Consider the following 19,645-nt stretch of genomic DNA (forward strand, 5'->3'; position numbering starts at 1 on the left):
AAAGACAACTAGATAATAGAAGAATACATTAAATCAATGTAGGCAAACAGCTATGTATCACAAATCATCGGTATACCAGTAGACACACACAGCCCTAAACTTGCAAACAATGCTCAAGATAAATTTATGAACATACTGTTTGTCATGGCATCTGCTCTATTCTGAGAAAAGCATCGTGGTTTTTATAAAGTTTGTCATAATAGATGTACTCTCATAGAAAAAAAATAGATTCTTCTTTTCTTCATAGTCTATTCCAGCACTATAGAGAATCATCTTCCAGGCTCATGAGACCAATTTTCTAGCCTCATTTCTGCTATGGGTTCCTTGGAAACCACATTTTCCTCTCTGGGCTTCCTTTGATTCAACTAAAAATGAATACAGTTGTACTAAAACAATTGTTCCTATATTATGATCCATCAACACTAGACTATGACAAAATATCAATAGTACTTGAACAAAACCAAGAAGGAAATATAACAAAATTGAGGTAAAATAGTCATTTAAAAACCCCAGGATGGGGGCTGGGGATTTAGCTCAGTGGTAGAGCGCTTACCTAGGAAGTGCAAGGGCCTGGGTTCGGTCCCCAGCTCCGAAAAAAAAAGAACCAAAAAAAAAAAAGCCCCAGGATGTCTAGTATTTTGTATCTCAGCCAAAAATATTATTATTATTATTATTATTATTATTATTATTATATAGTGGTAATAGAAATAGTAAATATTAGTTAATTAACTTCACCAGTGGCAAAAAATTAAAACTAACAAACCTATATCAGTTCTCATGGATAGATTTCAATGTTTTGTTTTGTTTTACTACAAGTAAAAAGTTAAGGGAGAGAATGGTGAGATAGATATAGATATAGATATAGATATAGATATAGATATAGATATAGATATAGATATAGATATACATATAGATATAGATATAGATATAGATATAGATATAGATATAGATATAGATATAGATATAGATATAGATATAGATATAGATATAGATAGATATTAATCCATTGCTCTCTCTTTCTTCACTATGGACATAATGTGACTAGCCACCTCAAACTCTTGCAACTGACTTCCTCAGAAATCATGGATTGTAACCTTAAACTGTGTACTGAAATAAACCTTTCTCCCTTTAGTTGTTCTGTCAGGGTATTTCATCCCATCAAAAGAATGGAAACTAAGACTGTGCTTCATGCCTATCATTCCAGCTTTTGAGAGGGAGAGGAAAGAAGTATGCTATAAGTTCAAGGCTTATCTGACCTACAAATAAATACCTTGTCTACTACATATAGAAAGGATAGGAAAATGCACTTAGATGTTTTCTGAGATCTGTTCTCAAAACCCCAGGGTTAGGCATTCTATAACTATTATCCAGTTTTCCTCATTTCTTTAGTGTCAACATTGAAATATTTTATCTTAAGAACTTACTTTTGGGGCTGGAGAGGTGGCTCAGAGGTTAAGAGCACTGACTGCTCTTCCAGAGGTCCTGAGTACAAATCCCAGCGAACACATGATGGCTCACAACCACCTGTAATGAGATTGGGTGCCCTCTTCTGGTGTGTCTGAAGACAACTACAGTGTACTTATATATAATAAATAAATAAATCTTTTTTAAAGAAAAGAACTTTCTTTTGTAGCATGTATTCTAGAAACACTACAAATGGATATGTACAATGAATCTGAATGGGAAAGCAGTAGGGGTAGGGGATTTGTAAGGAAGGGAATAGGGTGAATTTTGTCAAAACATATTATATGTTAGCATAAAATTCTCAAGCAATTAAAAAGTATTCCAAAGAGTTTAATGATTTTTCTTTAACTCTATCAACTCAATTTTAATAAGCTCAAACTCACCTGCATGAAAGTTGGCCACCTCTCAAATTGAAAGATTCAACTATGGTTCATCTCTTGCTCTCTGACTCTCTGTCTCTCTTTTTCTTTCTTACACACACACACACACACACACACACACACACGAAAGGACACAGACAAGGGTACTTCATTCTATACACCCAAAAATTTGGTCTCTCAATAGTATAAACTTTAAACAACTCTTTCCCCCAGCAAGTTTCCCCTTTCTCAGTCCTAAATATCATCCAGTTTCCAAATATACCTATCTTGTCATCATTACAGTAGAACAACTGCCTTTTTAATACACAATGGCATTAAATAATATGAAATCACGTTATATCATATAAATACAATGGTGTATGGTTCTTAGAGATCTTTCTATATTTTTTGGAGCTTTTCTAAGCAAGTTGTGATGAGAAATAGTCAAAATATATAATAGTGTATATATAAATCAGAATAACCAGTGTTCTAAAAATAGGTATTATTATTCGTATTTTAATTATCATTTAAAAATAAACTAGCTGGTTTACTCTTAGAAGTACCTCCCAAAAGAATCTTTTGTAGTTTTTGTCTGTGTATGTACATGATCATGCATGTACACATTTATGTGTACACAGATAATAGATTTTTAAAATATATTACTCCATGTTCAGCAATAAATATTGCATCTATACCACCACACTGTCTCTCCTCAAAGTTCAGAGGTTATTATATAGTATGGGGATGAAAATATTGTAGAGTCAGAGGTCAGGAAATATGTAGGTATAAATGTATCTTCTAGAAATGACAAGGACCACTGTATTCAGGAGCTCACAACACCGGAGGTTGCCTGTATAAAACTCACACAAGATAAAGTCAGTCAACATTCAAGCATAATTTAGGGAGAAGCCCATTAGTTCCAACTTTTGGCTGAGGAGTTTTTGGCAGTTAGTGGCTAGGAGGAGAAGGAAAGTCAGTTTTCTTTAAGAGTATGACTATTGGAATGTCAAGATCATGCTCCTGTGCATAGACCCATACCCAGAAGCTCACAGACAATTGTCCATACTAGACTAAATGTATTGTTAGAAACAGTCAGAGACATGAATTTTGGAAAGTGGTTTGGAGAGTGAAGGGTGAACCTTAGAGAAGCAAGGCAGAAGAGTAGAGTAGTGGATATGATCAAATCACATTGCATGTATGTATAAATTTCTAAAAGAATCAATCTGAATGGCATTTAAGTCTATGTCAAACAGTGACTAACTACAATGACAGCTCAAGTGAGCTTATTATGTGTTCAGAAACACTTCACATGTAGATAGTTTCTATTAAGTTTTATGTAATTTGCCTCATAGCTGGAGGCAATGAGTTTTTCAAATGAAAAAGAGTGTCAAAACCTGGATCGGACCCTGATGACATAATGCTTAAGAGCACTTGCTCTTACAGAGGACCCATGTTCAGTTCACAGCACCCACATGATGGTTTACACCAATCCATTACTCTAGTTCTTGGGGATTCAATGCCCTTTGCTGATCTCTGCAGACTCCAGGGATACTTATGATACACATATATACATATAGGCAAACCACTCATATGCAAAAATTAAAACAATACAACTTTAAATCATTTAATATGGATAGGTACTGTAGAAAATAATCTCTATAGAAGAAAAGGTTCTTGCTTTTCTGACTCAAAGACATTTGAAATAATAAGTTCTTCCCTTCTTAATGAAAGTCTTTAAAATGAAAAAAAAGATTAAATTAAAAAAGAAAAAGAATGGCTTTTGTTCATTACTATCTTTCAAGACAGTGGATATTATCTGAATAGTCAGTGAGTAGTAAGTTTTCTTTTCACCCATTCTAATAGAATTCTTTGCTTCTCTCTGCTATACAGGGAAGCAACAGCTCATCGGAACTGATGATAGTCCCACTGAAGGTATTCCCACGAAGAAACACAGTGCATGACATTCAATGTTTGACTACTTAGCCATTGTCAGAGTGTAGAAATAGAATGACTAATTCAAATTTGTACACTTGGGGGTACAGAAGTGTTAGGCACCGGTAGTTGTATTGAATGTATGACCTGTACCTATCTTCAAGCAACCTGGCATCCCTGACCCCTTTGTAATGAGGAAGAGTTGTTGGGTAGATGATTTAATCCCAGACCCTGCTCACTGGAAAAAGACTTTGATACTCTGTCTGCTGACAACAGAGAGTCAAAATTATGAGTTTTGCCTAACTTGGAAATAGGTCAGGTGATTGTTCATGGACAACCAGATGTTCTCTAAGGAGAAGTCAAGGATGTCTGAATTTGTCTCTAATTTTAGGTTTATAATGTTTTTAATTATGTAAAACCATTGATTAAGAAAGACAACTGTCACAGCACAGAATAAAAATTATGTAAACAATTCAACTGCATTATTATATTACAAAGAATATGTAACAGGCAAAAACTTTCCACTGAAGATTCAGTGATCTCAGAAGAAATCACCTGTTTCTCTCGTCAGAAACCCCTCAAACAACTCATTCCTCTATTGTTAAGCTAACCTATAGCAAAATACAAATGGTGCCTGTTGAATGCTCATGAACCTTATCCTTGGGTACAACTTGATTGCTAGAGTTGGAAGCTGAGCACCTTGTAAAAAAATAAAAAGATATAATCAATGAGACCTCCATAATGTCCCCCACCTCTTAGGGTATTTTCAAAAGAAATCTTTCTAAAGATTAAGGCATCATTACTAGCTGGTGTTGCAGTAACCACTTTTCTAGCAATCTCAGTGTATGCTCAGAAAACAAACATGTCAATAGAGTTCATCAGAATAACTACTCTGCCAGAAAAGGTCACTTGACTAACCACTGGCCACTTGGAATCATTTAAAAGTTGATTAAATCATTAAAAGTCCCAAACATCTGGGTTCAGGTTCAACAGTGTCAACAACATTAGAAGTGGTTATCCCAGATTTTTCTAGGAGAAATCAGTTTCCTTGTTTGTTAACATCAAATAATCATGCTGCTCAAACCCAACACAAGTTAAAAATATAGAAAACTGTGCCTAGATATGAAAGTCCAGTAAAAATTCCCAATTCTGTGCTATGAAGATAATTATTGGCAAAGATAACATTTAATTTACCCTCATAGCATGTGTCTCCTCGGCGCAGCACCAAATGGCCCTTTCTTCACTAGCCAAACTAATGGAGAAAGGATATATCCACAGATGGCAACAAGACCTGTATTGAGCCAATCATTATAATCTTCTCTCCCACCAATGCTTTTACCATACATCAAGCAGCTATCAAAGTACCAGAAAAATACCCAGAAGGCATGCAGCAGAAGGGAGGTGTGGTCTGGCTTGTCAAAGTCTGGATGGTTATTCCTGAGTAATTAAAAGCTGGCTTAAACATCAGTTGTTTATAACCTTACATATAAGGCCAGTTCTTGACTAACTTTATGCGGCTTGTTAATTCTCCCTTCTAACTACTCCAATTATTGTGCAATCATATGCTATACTAAACTGATAAAATTTTTGATAAACTCAACAACAATGTTATTTGTCTGTTCTTATTTTCAAAGAGGATTTCAGCAAATAACAGTCCTTCTAAGATGTCAAATGGAAGGCAAGCTGATTAAAGGCAAACTCTCCAGAAAGACATTAAAACTCTACTGTTTTCAGTACTTCTCCAGCTTTCCTTGAGGAAGTTCCTTTATTGCCAGGTTTTCTTTGCACTGCAGTGAACAACTAGACCTAGATGACTGCACTTCTGGTAGTAAGAGTTGTAGAGAAATTGTAATCCAGCAACATGACTACTCTGTCACGGAATCACATCTAAATACCTAGGTGTGTGTGATCCATCTGGAATACAGTCATGCCCACACTAAACACTGTTATTCCCTAACAATGATGTTTAACTGAGGAGCAGCAACGTGATAGATCAGAGGACTTGGCAGAATAAGTCAAAGATAGAAAGTGTCCAAAGCAACAGGAAAGAGAGGTTATTTAAGAGTGGGGCATGACCAAACTAGATAAGATGGATGAAGCATAGAAGTGCAGGCCGACAGGAACCGGATGTAGATCTCTCCTGAGAGACACAGCCAGAATACAGCAAATTCATTGGCAAATGCCAGCAGCAAACCACTGAACTGAGAATAGGTCCCCCGTTGAAGGAATCAGAGAAAGAACTGGAAGAGCTTGAAGGGGCTCGAGACCCCATATGAACAACAATGCCAACCAACCAGAGCTTCCAGGGACTAAGCCACTACCCAAAGACTATACATGGACTGACCCTGGACTCTGACCTCATAGGTAGCAATGAATATCCTAGTAAGATCACCAGTGGAAGGGGAAGCCCTTCCTCCTGCTAAGACTGAACCCCCAGTGAACTTGATTGTTGGGGGGAGGGTGGCAATGGGGGGAGGATGGGGAGGGGAACATCCATAAAGAAGGGGAGGGGGAGGGATTAGGGGGATGTTTGCCCGGAAACTGGGAAAGGGAATAACATCGAAATGTAAATAAGAAATACTCATGTTAATAAAGATGAAAAAAAAAAAAAGTAGGGCATGGAGAGAAAGCCGACTGAGTTTGGTCAGTGGTGTTCAGCTCAGTTCAGTTTGATGGAGTTCAGATGAGTGCAGTTGAGTTCAGTTCTGAACAGAGCAGTCAAGTTCAGAGAAGTTCAGTTCATAGTATTCTAAAGCAGTCTTTCCAAACAGAGCCATTCATTCAGAAGCCATAAAGAAGCCAATTTGAATCAGTCAGCTTGGAGAAAAGTTTGAGCCATAATAGTTGAGTGGAACCTGCTAACCAGAGTTCAGGCAGAAATAGAAAGGGCAAGCTTATTTAGAAGTAAGGCTGTGAGACAATAATCACATCTAGTGAATAAAAGTTACTTTTACAAACAGTCTAACTCAACTTTGATCAGAAGAAATTCTACATAAATAACCCTGTTCACATGTGCATAGTACCTGACACCACAGACATATCTGAAATAAAATCAAGAAAAGCAGAATCTTATAGTAGATTAAGGGTAGGCTATGTGTTTGAATGCTACTGTTGCTGTTTCTTAATTGGATATATATATATGTATGTATGTATGCATATGTATATGTACATATATATATGTATGTATACATATATATGTGTGTGTATGTGTGTACATATATATGTGTGTGTGTGTGTATATATATATATATATATATATATGAGAGAGAGGGAGGGATGGGAGAAAGAGGGAGGGAGGGAGGAGAGGGAGGGAGGAGAGTTGTATTATAAACTGATATAATGTGGGGTTTTGTAGATGTGGATTGTGTAGATTTGGGCAGAATAATGATCACTGGTAAAATTTCTCTAAACTCTGAAACTTATGAATAAATTAATGTGATGAAAATAACTTAGCAGGTGTGATTTAAGTTAAAGAATTTAACATCTTGAAAATATCACAGATTTTCTAGGTGGAATTCAATATAATCCTAGAGTCTTGGAAGGGAGAAGAATGAGGCAAAAGAGAAATGACTACAAAAGAATCGTCAGAAGAATGCATTGCTGTAAGTTTGGAGATAGAGAAAAGGGGTCATAAATCAAGAAATAAAATCATCGTCTAGAATCTAAGAGGTTAAAGGGGGCAAATATAAATTGATTCTACCCTAAATCATTTACACAGAAACACAAACCTGCCAACATCTTGCTTTTAACTCAAAGACACACGTCGCACATAAACAGATACACAAATGCTGGATAATATTCACACTTGCCTCTAGTTGGTATGCTTAGAGATATGTATTTATTGGCTTTAGTTTTTTATTGCCTTTCAGTTACTAAATGTTTCAGTGAGACAGAATAGTATAGAGATAATCAAATTATGTGTGTGTGTGGTGTGTGTATGTGTGTGTGTGTGTGTGTGTGTGTGTGTGTGTGTAAATACGTGAAATACATATATATTAGTCAGCACTTTATTTATTGGATTTTTCCCTTACATTTCAAATGTTATAACCTTTCCCAGTTTCCTATGATAAACCCCATATCCCATCCTACCATCCTCCCTCACCCTACTTCTATGACTGTGTTCTCCCGCCCCAAACTCCCACCCCTTTCTGCCTCCCTGCACTGACATCCCTCTACACTGGGAGTCCAGACTTGGCAGGACCAAGGGCTTCTCCTCCCATCAGTGCCCAACAAGGCCATCCTCTGCTACATATGCAGCTGGAGCCAGGGGTCAGTCCATGTGTACTCTTTGGATGGTGGTTTAGCCCTGGGAAATCTGGTTGGTTGGTATTGCTGTACTTAAGGGATTGCAAGTCCCTTCAGCTCCATCAATCCTTTCTCTAACTCCTCTTATGGGGAACCCGTTCTCAGTTCAATGGTTGGCTACAAGCATTCATCGCTCTGTTTGTCATGCTCTGGCTGAGCCTCTCAAGAGGCAGCTATATCAGGCTCCTGTCAGCATGCATTTATTAGCATCAGCAATATTGTCTGGGTTTGTTGGCTGTATGTATATGGGCTGGATCCTCAGGTGGGGCAGGATCGGAATGGCCTGTCCTTCAGTCTCTGCTCGAAACTTTGCCCTCTTATCTCCTCCTATGAATATTTTTGTCCCCCCTTTTAAGGAGGACTGAGGCACCCACACTTTGGTCATCCTTCTTCTTGAGTTTCATGTGGTCTGTGGATTGTATCTTGGGTAATTTGAGCTTTTGGACTAATAGCAACTTATCAGTGAGTGCATACCATGTGTGCTTTTTTTGAGATTGGGTTACTTCACTCAGGATATATTATAGTTCCATTCATTTGCCTATGAATTTCATGAAGTCTTGTTTTTCATAGCTGAGTAGTACTCCATTGTGTAGATGTACCACATTTTCTGTGTCCATTCCTCTGTTGAAGGACATCTGGGTTCTTTCCAGCTTCTGGCTATTACAAATATGTCTGCTAGGAACATAGTGGAGCATGTGTCTTTGTTATATGTTGGAGCACCTTTTGAGTATGTGCCCAGTAGAGGTATAGCTGGGTCCTCAGGTCCAATTTTCTGAGGAACCTACAGACTGATTTCCAGAGTAGTTGTACCAGCTTACAGCCCCACCAATAATGGAGGAGTGTTCCTCTTTTTCCACATCCCTGCCAGCAGCTGTTGTCACCTGAGTTTTTGATCTTAGCCATTCTGACTGGTGTAAGGCAGAATCTCAGGGTTGTTTTAATTTGCAGTTCTCTGATGACTAAGGATATTGAACATTTCTTTAAGTACTTTTCAGACATTTGATATTGTCAGCTGAGAATTCTTTGTTTAGCTCTACTTTTTAATAGAGCTATTTGACTCTCTGGACTCTAATTTCTTGAGTTCTTTCTATAGATTGGATATTACCCTTTATCAGATGTAGGATTGGTAAAGATCTTTTCCCAATCAGTTGGTTGCCATATTGTCCTAATGACAGTGTCCTTTGCCTTACAGAAGTTTTGCAATTTTATGAGGTCCCATTTGTCAATTTTTGATCTTAGAGCATAAGCCATTGGTATTCTGTTCAGGAAATTTTCCCCAGTGCTCATGTGTTTGAGTTGCTTCCCCATTTTTTCTTCTATTAGTTTGAGTTATTTGGTTTGATGTGGAGGTCCTTGATCCACTTGGACATGAGCTTTGTACAGGGTGGATCGATTTGGATTCTTCTACATGCTGACCTCCTGTTGAACCAGCATCATTTGTTGTAAAGGCTATCTTTTCTCCACTGGATGGTTTTTAGCTCCTTTATCAAATATCAAGTGACTGTAGGTGTGTGGGTTCATTTCTCAGTCTTCAATTCTGTTCCACTTATCTACTTGCCTGTTTCTATGCCAATACCGTACAGTTTTTATCACCATTGCTTTGTAATACAGCTTGAGTTCAGGGATGGTGATTCCCCCAGAAATTCTTTGGTGGTTGAAAATAGATTTTGCTCTCTGCGGCTTTCTGTTATTCCAAATGAATTTTCAAGATGTTAAAATTGAGTTGGAATTTTGAAGGAGATTGCATTGAATCTGTAGATTGCTTTTGGCAAGATGGTCATTTTTACAATATTAACCCTGCCAATCCATGAACATTAGAGATCTTTCTATCTTCTGGGATCTTCTTCACTTTCTTCAGAAACTGGAAGTTATTGTCTTACAGATCTTTCATTTGCTTGGATAGAATCACACGGAGGTAATTTTTTTTAATCCTTTTGCCAACCTTCTTCCAATTCTCTTAACTCCAAGCAATCTAGTGTCCTTATTTTGGACTTGAATACTTCCTCATATTGTTTTAAAATTCACCACATATAGTATGATCTAAAAGGGAAACTTATTGTTTCTGATGTTTTTTATTTGGTATAGATGACATTATATTCTATATGCTACCTTAAAACATGTTTTATCAAAACCCCGTGGAAGAGAGACCTCACCGCCTGATCAGGTGGGCACTCCTGAGGCTGCAGAGCAGAGGAGACCACCAACACTGCCCACCCCTGCCCACATCCCTGGCCCAAGAGGCAACTGTATAAGGCCTCTGGGTTCCCGGAGGGGAGGGCCCGGGAGCGGCAGGACCCCTGCGCCTGAGACACCGCCGGAACCTGAAGGAAACAGACCGGATAAACAGTTCTCTGCACCCAAATCCCGTGGGAGGGAGAGCTGAACCTTCAGAGAGGCAGAGACGCCTGGGAAACCAGAAGAGACTGCACTCTGTGCACATCCAGACGCCAGAGGAAAACACCAAACGTCATCTGGAACCCTGCTGCACTGAGGCTCCCGGAAAGAGCGGCGCAGATCTTCCCGGTTGCTGCCACAGCAGAGAGGACTTAGCAGTACCCCATGAGCAAACTTGAGCCTTGGAACCACAGGTAGGACCAACTTTTCCCCTACAAGAAACCTGCCTGGTGAACTCAAGACACAGGCCCACAGGAACAGCTGAAGACCTGTAGAGAGGAAAAACTACACGCCCGAAAGCAGAACACTCTGTCCCCATAACTGGCTGAAAGAAAACAGGAAAACAGGTCTACAGCACTCCTGACACACAGGCTTATAGGACAGTCTAGCCACTGTCAGAAATAGCAGAACAAAGTAACACTAGAGATAATCTGATGGCGAGAGGCAAGCACAGGAACCCAAGCAACAGAAACCAAGACTACATGGCATCATCGGAGCCCAATTCTCCCACCAAAGCAAACACGGAATATCCAAACACACCAGAAAAGCAAGATCTAGTTTCAAAATCATATTTGATCATGATGCTGGAGGACTTCAAGAAAGACATAAAGAACTCCCTTAGAGAACAAGTAGAAGCCTACAGAGAGGAATCGCAAAAATTTCTGAAAGAATTCCAGGAAAACACAATCAAACAGTTGAAGGAATTAAAAATGGAAATAGAAGCAATCAAGAAAGAACACATGGAAACAACCTTGGACATAGAAAATCAAAAGAAAAGACAAGGAGCTGTAGATATAAGCTTCACCAACAGAATACAAGAGATGGAAGAGAGAATCTCAGGGGCAGAAGATTCCATAGAAATCATTGACTCAACTGTCAAAGATAATGTAAAGCAGAAAAAGCTACTGGTCCAAAACATACAGGAAATCCAGGACTCAATGAGAAGATCAAACCTAAGGATAATAGGTATAGAAGAGAGTGAAGACTACCAGCTCAAAGGACCAGTAAATATCTTCAACAAAATCATACAAGAAAACTTCCCTAACCTAAAAAAAGAGATACCCATAGGCATACAGGAAGCCTACAGAACTCCAAATAGATTGGACCAGAAAAGAAACACCTCCCGTCACATAATTGTCAAAACACCAAACGCACAAAATAAAGAAAGAATATTAAAAGCAGTAAGGGAAAAAGGTCAAGTAACATATAAAGGGAGACCTATCAGAATCACACCAGACTTTTCGCCAGAAACTATGAAGGCCAGAAGATCCTGGACAGATGTCATACAGACCCTAAGAGAACACAAATGCCAGCCCAGGTTACTGTATCCTGCAAAACTCTCAATTAACATAGATGGAGAAACCAAGATATTCCATGACAAAACCAAATTTACACAATATCTTTCTACAAATCCAGCACTACAAAGGATAATAAAGGGTAAAGCCCAATATAAGGAGGCAAGCTATACCCTAGAAGAAGCAAGAAACTAATCATCTTGGCAACAAAACAAAGAGAAGAAAAGCACACAAACATAACCTCACATCCAAATATGAATATAACAGGAAGCAATAATCACTATTCCTTAATATCTCTCAACATCAATGGCTTCAACTCCCCAATAAAAAGACATAGATTAACAAACTGGATACGCAATGAGGACCCTGCATTCTGCTGCCTACAGGAAACACACCTCAGAGACAAAGACAGACACTACCTCAGAGTGAAAGGCTGGAAAACAACTTTCCAAGCAAATGGTCAGAAGAAGCAAGCTGGAGTAGCCATTCTAATATCAAATAAAATCAATTTTCAATTAAAAGTCATCAAAAAAGATAAGGAAGGACACTTCATATTCATCAAAGGAAAAATCCACCAAGATGAACTCTCAATCCTCATCTTGGGTTGGTTTATATACAAGTGTGCAATTTCTAGGCTTGAAAGTAAAATGATGCTATCTGGTGCTGGATAGAGGAGCCTTATTTTTTATTATGGCAGCTTGCTATTTTTGTAACATGGTGATTTGGTTGAACACAATAAAGTACAGTAGTAACTGATCTCCCCTTCTTCCTGGATGAGTGAGGAGATGATTACATGTTGATGTCAGCATCCTTGAGCATATTCAGATGAGCTTCTGCTTCTGTTGAAAAGGATGCTGTGTTTGATTGTGGTCCGAAGCTTTGAAGCACTACTTGGCATCTCCTTCCTTGGAGGTCTCACTGTTTAAACATAACAGATTTGATAGCTTGTTGGTAAGGTGAGGTCCAGCTTGTCTTCACTAGGTCATCTTCATGTGAATCCGGTGGTTATACGGTTTTGTTCTAGGGATATTTCATTTTTTTAATAACAGTTTTAGCTGACATTCATGGAGAGAATGAATCCTTAGAACTGTGCCACTAGTGAAAGGAAATCCTGTCTAGAGTATGTTTCTTTACAAAGCTGTGTCACACCATCCTTTGGGCCCTCTGCTGGAAAAGTAGAATCAAGTCTCAAATAATGCCTTTTAAATTGTATCCTCTAGTATTATAGATGTAGGACAGTACTGTATCATACCTCTGAGGATGTAAAATAGCTTGTACCTGCTTTATGATACGTAGTAGTGACCGTGCTTTATCAGAGCTGTTTTTAATGATGTTGCTCAGAATGTTTTCTTTCCAGATGATGATTGAGAAGCTAATTTAAAAAAAATGGTGCCAGGTACCACAAGAGTAACAGAACTGTGCTGTTTTCTCGGGTTTTGTTTTTTTTACTTTTTTTTTTAATGGAGTGTGCTGGATGTCTCTACAGTTTTGTTCAGATGACTGCAGAACCCGGAAAAGCTGTTGCTGCTGTTGATGCATAACACACTGCTATTATTGGTCTTTTTATATAAATATAAATATATATATATATACAGATATATAATTTGAATTTTTTGAAACTTTAGCTGTGCTGTCAACTTTGGAAAAAAGTATCCCCGTTTACTGTGTTGAGTTGGCACTGTACAGAAATTAACAGCCATATTGGTCTAGAAATGTTGAACTTAAGTTTTTTTCCATTTGTACAGGGGTAACACACTGTATTAAATATGTAAGGTCTTATCTACGTGGGTTTGATTACAAAAACTAATAAAGTATTCTCTAAATTTAAAAAAAATAAATAAAAAATAAAATAAAATGTGAACCTGGGGGGCTGGGGATTTAGCTCAGTGGTAGAGCGCTTACCTAGGAAGCACAAGGCCCTGGGTTCGGTCCCCAGCTCCGAAAAAAAGAACCAAAAATAAATAAATAAATAAATAAATAAATAAATAAATAAATAAATAAATAAATAAAATGTGAACCTGAAAAAAAATAAATAACCTTTAATAATAAACTACAGATAAAAAAACGTGTTTTATATTCATATTTTAAAGTAAGTATTTGTGTTTTTCATATTTGCTCCTAATAATGTTTCCATTTCTCTTTGGTACAGTGAGCACACTACAACATTATGGAACTATATCAATATTGATTTGACTATTCTTTTCTTTACATGTTCATTTGTAATTGTTCTACTATTTTAAGGTTTAAAATTTTTCAGTTAACAACTTACACAAATAGCTATCTGAAGAAGTGTCTTTTGGTTTTTAATAAAATATGAACTTCCTAAATCACAGAGCATATGAATTATTACTAAGTGGGTCAATTCTCAATTGTCACTGTGATAAAATATAACAATCAAGGTAACTTAAATTAGAAAGTTAATTTGGGCTTATAGTTCCAGAGCGATAGTCCTTCATGGCAGGACAGACATTACAACAGATGACCAAAGCAAAAAACTGAGACGTCACATGTGCATTTAGGCATGACATGCAGACAAAGCAAAGTAGAAGTTACGTATAACTATAAACTCTCAAAATCCTGCAATCTTTAATGACATACTTCCTCCAGTAAGAATCTGCCTCTTAAAACTTCTAAAATCCCCCCAAGCAGTGCCACCCCCAAACAAGTATTCAAATAAATAAGCCTATCATGGAGGACATCAACAGACCACTCCACATTTTGTTAAATTACATTTTGTTGTTTTAGTTTGAAAATTGGGTCTTGTTATCTAACGCAGGCTGGCCTGAAACATCTATACACCCCCAGACTATCCTGGATATAATCATCATAATATTTAAATGTATCTACTTTCATAAAGCATTTGTAACCTAGGTAATTTCTATTTTAAATATTTAACTCTTAGCAATAAATCGCTGCTGTAAAAACTGGAGATTTTCTAATGTAACAAACCAGTGATAAAACTGTACTTACCCTGGAAATATCTATGCTACAATCTCAAGTTGCTAATTAAGTCTCTGTAATCAACTGTATAATTCAATATTCTTCTGAAGGATACATGAAATCACTTCTTATTATACTTTATGTATGGAAAATGTGTGCACATTTACTCAAAGTATATGGTATAATTTAGTTTGCTGAGATGGAAAGCTCAAGGCTTTGAGATTACAAGAACATCTATCTATACATAGAGGCTCCAGGGGCTACTACAAAGGAAATAGCTAATCATGGAAGGGAGTTCCAAACTTGTTGTGCCTCTTCAATGATGAGACCAAAGTGCAGCATCACTAGAGATAAGTATCATCTGCTGAACTGAGGTGTCACTAACACTGCTGCCTTTTGGATATTGATTAGAAAATTCAGCAGTCATTATCACATACAACCTCAGAATCTGCCTCCTTCAGATACTTATTTTTTTATGGCATTTTTTCCATCTTTATTAACTTGGGTATTTCTTATTTACATTTTGATTGTTATTCCTTTTCCCAGTTTCCGGGCCAACATCCCCATAACCCCTCCCCCTCCCCTTATATATGGGTGTTCCCCTCCCCATCCTCCCCCCCATTACCACCCTCCCTCCAACAATCACATTCACTGGGGTTTCAGTCTTGATATAACCTCAGTCACCCAAAAAAGAGCTGCCGAAAGAGAAATAGAATCCAGAAATCATGATACTTCATAAAGTAAATATTTGCCAAGAATCACAGATTCTATGAGTATCTAGAGCAATTAAAATAATATATACCCTAAAATACATAATACGTGTTCTAACCTTCCTTTCTCTTTTGCTTATCAAACCTGGAAATATCTTTTGAACAATTAAGGGTTAAATTACATATTTAGTAGGTGGAATCTTATAATTTATTAACATATACACAACATGTCTAATGAACACTCATAGCATCTAATTCACATTAAGTTCTTCAATATTTCTTTCTAAATAAGAACTTTAAAGTTTAAAGGATTAAATAAAAGCATGAGTAAAATTTTAAAAAATATACTATAATGGAAGAGGCTGTTAAAATGAGAATATAAAACTCAGAATCTGCACAGAAATATTTGATAAATTTGGCTATATAAAAAATAAACCTTTTATATGGGAAAAATTACTACTAAAAATGTACAAGAAAATGACAGGCTAAAAATATTTGTTTCTCACTTAAGAGAAAAATAAATTCTTTCATATTTAAAGAGCTATTAAAATTCAGTGAGAAAATGAAGTAAATAGCAAATGAGAAGAAGACAGAATAAGAAATTGAAATTACGAATAAACATACAAGTGCATACTCAAACTGACATATACTTAAATATAAAATAAAACATTAATATATCATTTTCCACTTATCAGGTTGAAAAAGAATTATAACAGCATTAATATTTTAGGAATGTCGGGGGGACAGGAAGAGGAGGTGGATGGGAGGGGATCACCCTTATAGAAGAAGAGGAGGGGTGTGATAGGGGGCTTAACTACAGGAAACTGGGAAAGGGAATAACATTTGAAATGTAAATAAAAATTACCCAATAAAAAATTAGTGATTTAGTATAGGTGTATGCACAAGCATTATACATGCACAGAAAGTATCTAAAAAGATACAAAGGAACCGTATCAGTGAATCTTCATGAAAGACTAAGAGTTTTCCTTTTCATCTATTCTAATTTCTATCGCTGTGATAACAGGCTCTGACCAAAAGCAACTTGGGAAATATTAACTTGGCTTACACTTTCAGGTCACAGTCCATCGTGGAGGAAACTCAAAGCAAGAAACATGAGGAAAAAAACATAGAGGAACACTGCTTAATGGTTCACTCACCGGCTCAGGATTAGCCTGTGTGATTGCTTTTCTTTTCTTTCTTTTCTTTTCTTTTCTTTTCTTTTCTTTTCTTTTCTTTTCTTTTCTATTTTTGGTTGATACAGGGTTTTTCTATGCATCCCTGGCTCTTATGTTGTCACAGAACACACTCTGTAGATCAGGCTGGCCTTGAACTCAAAGATATGCCTCCTTCTGCCTCCCATGTGCTGGAATTAAAGGCTTTAGCTTGCTTTCTTATAGAGCCTTAGGTCACCTAAGAATGATGCTGCCCACAGCAGGCTGGCTCCTCGTGCATCAATTAATAAGCAATGCAGTCTTCCACAAACATTCCCACAGGCCCATCTGATCTAGGCAATTTCGCAATTGAAATTCTTCTTTCAATCTACTGTAAACAGTGTCATGTTCACAACACTAAAACATTACTGTTTGTTTTTTGTAGTAATTCAATTTTTAAACAGGAGTAAAATTACATTTTAAATGCAAAAGAGATGGTTGGTAATAAGAACAAAAACAGTAAGTGTAAATGATAGGTAGAGAAAAATTTATAAGGGTAGATGTAGGGAAGGCAATAGAACACATGATATATGAAAGTAGAATGGGAACTATTGGAGACAGAAGGGAACACCAGGGATGGAGAAGGGAGTAGGGAGATAGGGAGTTGGGGAGAGGCAACCAAACACAAGCATTAAGAATATTCCATATGTAAACTTGTTATTTTGTAAGCTAATTAAAATAAATACATAGGTGAATACATAAATAAGTAAAATTTATGAGACAAAATAATAACCTATCTTCTTTTCCACTATACATGGTAATGTTATAGTTTATTTGAAATACTGCATAATGGTTCTGACAAATGCTGATATAATGTGCTGGGGTTTTTTTATTGAAACACTTAACTTTCTAAAAATTAAAAAAGGAATAAATGCCTAAAGAAATGGGGCTGTCCTTCATGAATTTGATGAGCGATAAGTAGAGAAAGGAGGGAGAGGCTAAGATCCAAGTACATTTCAAACTGTTGTTTTCTTACCTCTTCCAGAGATGCTGTCCATATAAGGATGAAGAACAAAGTGGCTGTGAGTCCATGGGCCCCTCAGTATGCAGACATGGCGCCTGGTTAGCCATGCTTGTTTTTATGCTGAAACTGTTGCCACATTACATTCTGCACTGTAATACTCTGGGTTAATTTGACAATTTTCATTTTCATGCACATTAATTGTAATTGCACTTTAACTTTTAATCCTTTTCCGAGGACTACAGGTGGAAAGCATTATCATTAACTGTTTACCAAGTAAACAAACATTTAGAATAGCTTTATTAACATAAAATGAAAGAAAAAAGACATCTGCTAAGGAAAACTATGTTTTGAGCAGTTCTGACAGGATTAAGTCTCTTTTTCTTCCAATTCAACTTGTAAATTCTTAATCTCCATTTAAATGCTGAGATATGACTCCTGAGAGAGTGCATGCTTGTTTCAATAAGGTATATAGCATACAGGTTGAGAACAAAAAGGATAGCTGTGTCTTCATGACTATTCAAATCCTGGCACTATGATTTTGGGACAAAACCCATGAGTTCCAACCTCCATTTCCTTATACAAACCTGAAACCAAAAAAAGACCAAAAGGATCTTTTAGAAAAGTTAATCAAGGTGATTAATACATAAAGGATTTACTCCAGTACCTGGAACATGATAAATAATGTATGAATGTGAATAATCACTTCGATTTCAAAGACCAAGAACTATATTAAGATCATGTGAAAGATAATCTCCCCTCCTATAATACAGTTGAGTAAAAGAACATGCAAGTTCCAAGATGCAGTTATTGAAATCCTATATTGTTCATGAGCCAGTATACATCCAGTTTCACTATCAAAGTAAAAGGGGTACGTCAAGGCACAAAGTTTTAGTTGCCAATAGTCCATCCAATATGGGAACATTTCTAAAAAGTAACGGTAGGTCCTAGAAGAAAAAGAACGGGTCTTTAATAAGGGTGAACAGTCCCAGACCACCATTTATTATTTTCATAGCATATATTCTCAAAACAAAATGCTAATTACATTTTTATAACTTTACAAAATTAGTACTGGTACTCCTTGTTTTGTTGATTTTGAACAAGCTAGGAAGACAGCCAGTCAGTTTCTGCTACAATGGAGGGAAAACCTGCCTTCCACAGATGTTCCCTGGAAAAACAATGCATCGATCAAATGGCTTACAAATAGAAGACAACTGTATCCATTGGTGCTAGAGCTGAGAGTGGAAGAGAAATTGATAATAGCTGCACCAACTGATAATCAATCTCAGGATTATTTTTAGCCATTATTAATAGCGAAATGAAAACAAGTAAAAATGTTACCATATAATGTTAGGTTCTCAAAAGTGCAGACAGGAGTTACTCTTCACCACCCAGCTGCCATATGTGAGACATAGTCCTTGACCACCCTGTTCTGTACTTCTTTAGTTATTTTCCTTGAAGATGCCTAAGAAGTACACCATGAAGGAGAAGAGGTACAGACCTTTGACTTTTATGTAGAAATAATCCTTTCAGACTGAAACATTTCAGCTCATATGCCTCATCACCAGTACTTTCTATTCAAACAAGGGAAATTTCCTTCAGGTGTCTCTAATGCTTCTATTGCCTTGAACAAGATTGACTAGGACATCCTAAAAGACCCTTTTGAGTTGGGCATGGCAGAGATCTGAAAATTGACATTAGCTCCAGCCCTCAGTAACATATGCTGACTTTGGTGGACCAGACATTGGCATGACTAAGGCTGACCTCATAAATAACTTGGGATACATTGCCAGGCATGGCACAAAAGTACTCATGGAGAATCTCCAGGCCAGTGAAAACATCTCCATGATTGGTGTTGGATTCTCTTCTGCCTATCTGGTGGCAAAGAAAGTAATTGTGTTTGAAAAACATGACTAGAAGTATTCTTGAAGTCTTCTGCTGGCAGATTCTTCCCTACATGTGCAGACCACTGTGAGCCTATTAGTGAGGGTACAAAAATGGTCCTTCACTTCAAATAATACCGTGCAGAGTACATAAAGGGTAAGAGAGTCAAGGGAGTAGTGAAGAAATATGC

Source organism: Rattus norvegicus, chromosome X (genome assembly GCF_021556685.1).
Source record: "Rattus norvegicus strain SHRSP/BbbUtx chromosome X, alternate assembly SHRSP_T2T, whole genome shotgun sequence".
Taxonomy (NCBI): domain Eukaryota; kingdom Metazoa; phylum Chordata; class Mammalia; order Rodentia; family Muridae; genus Rattus; species Rattus norvegicus.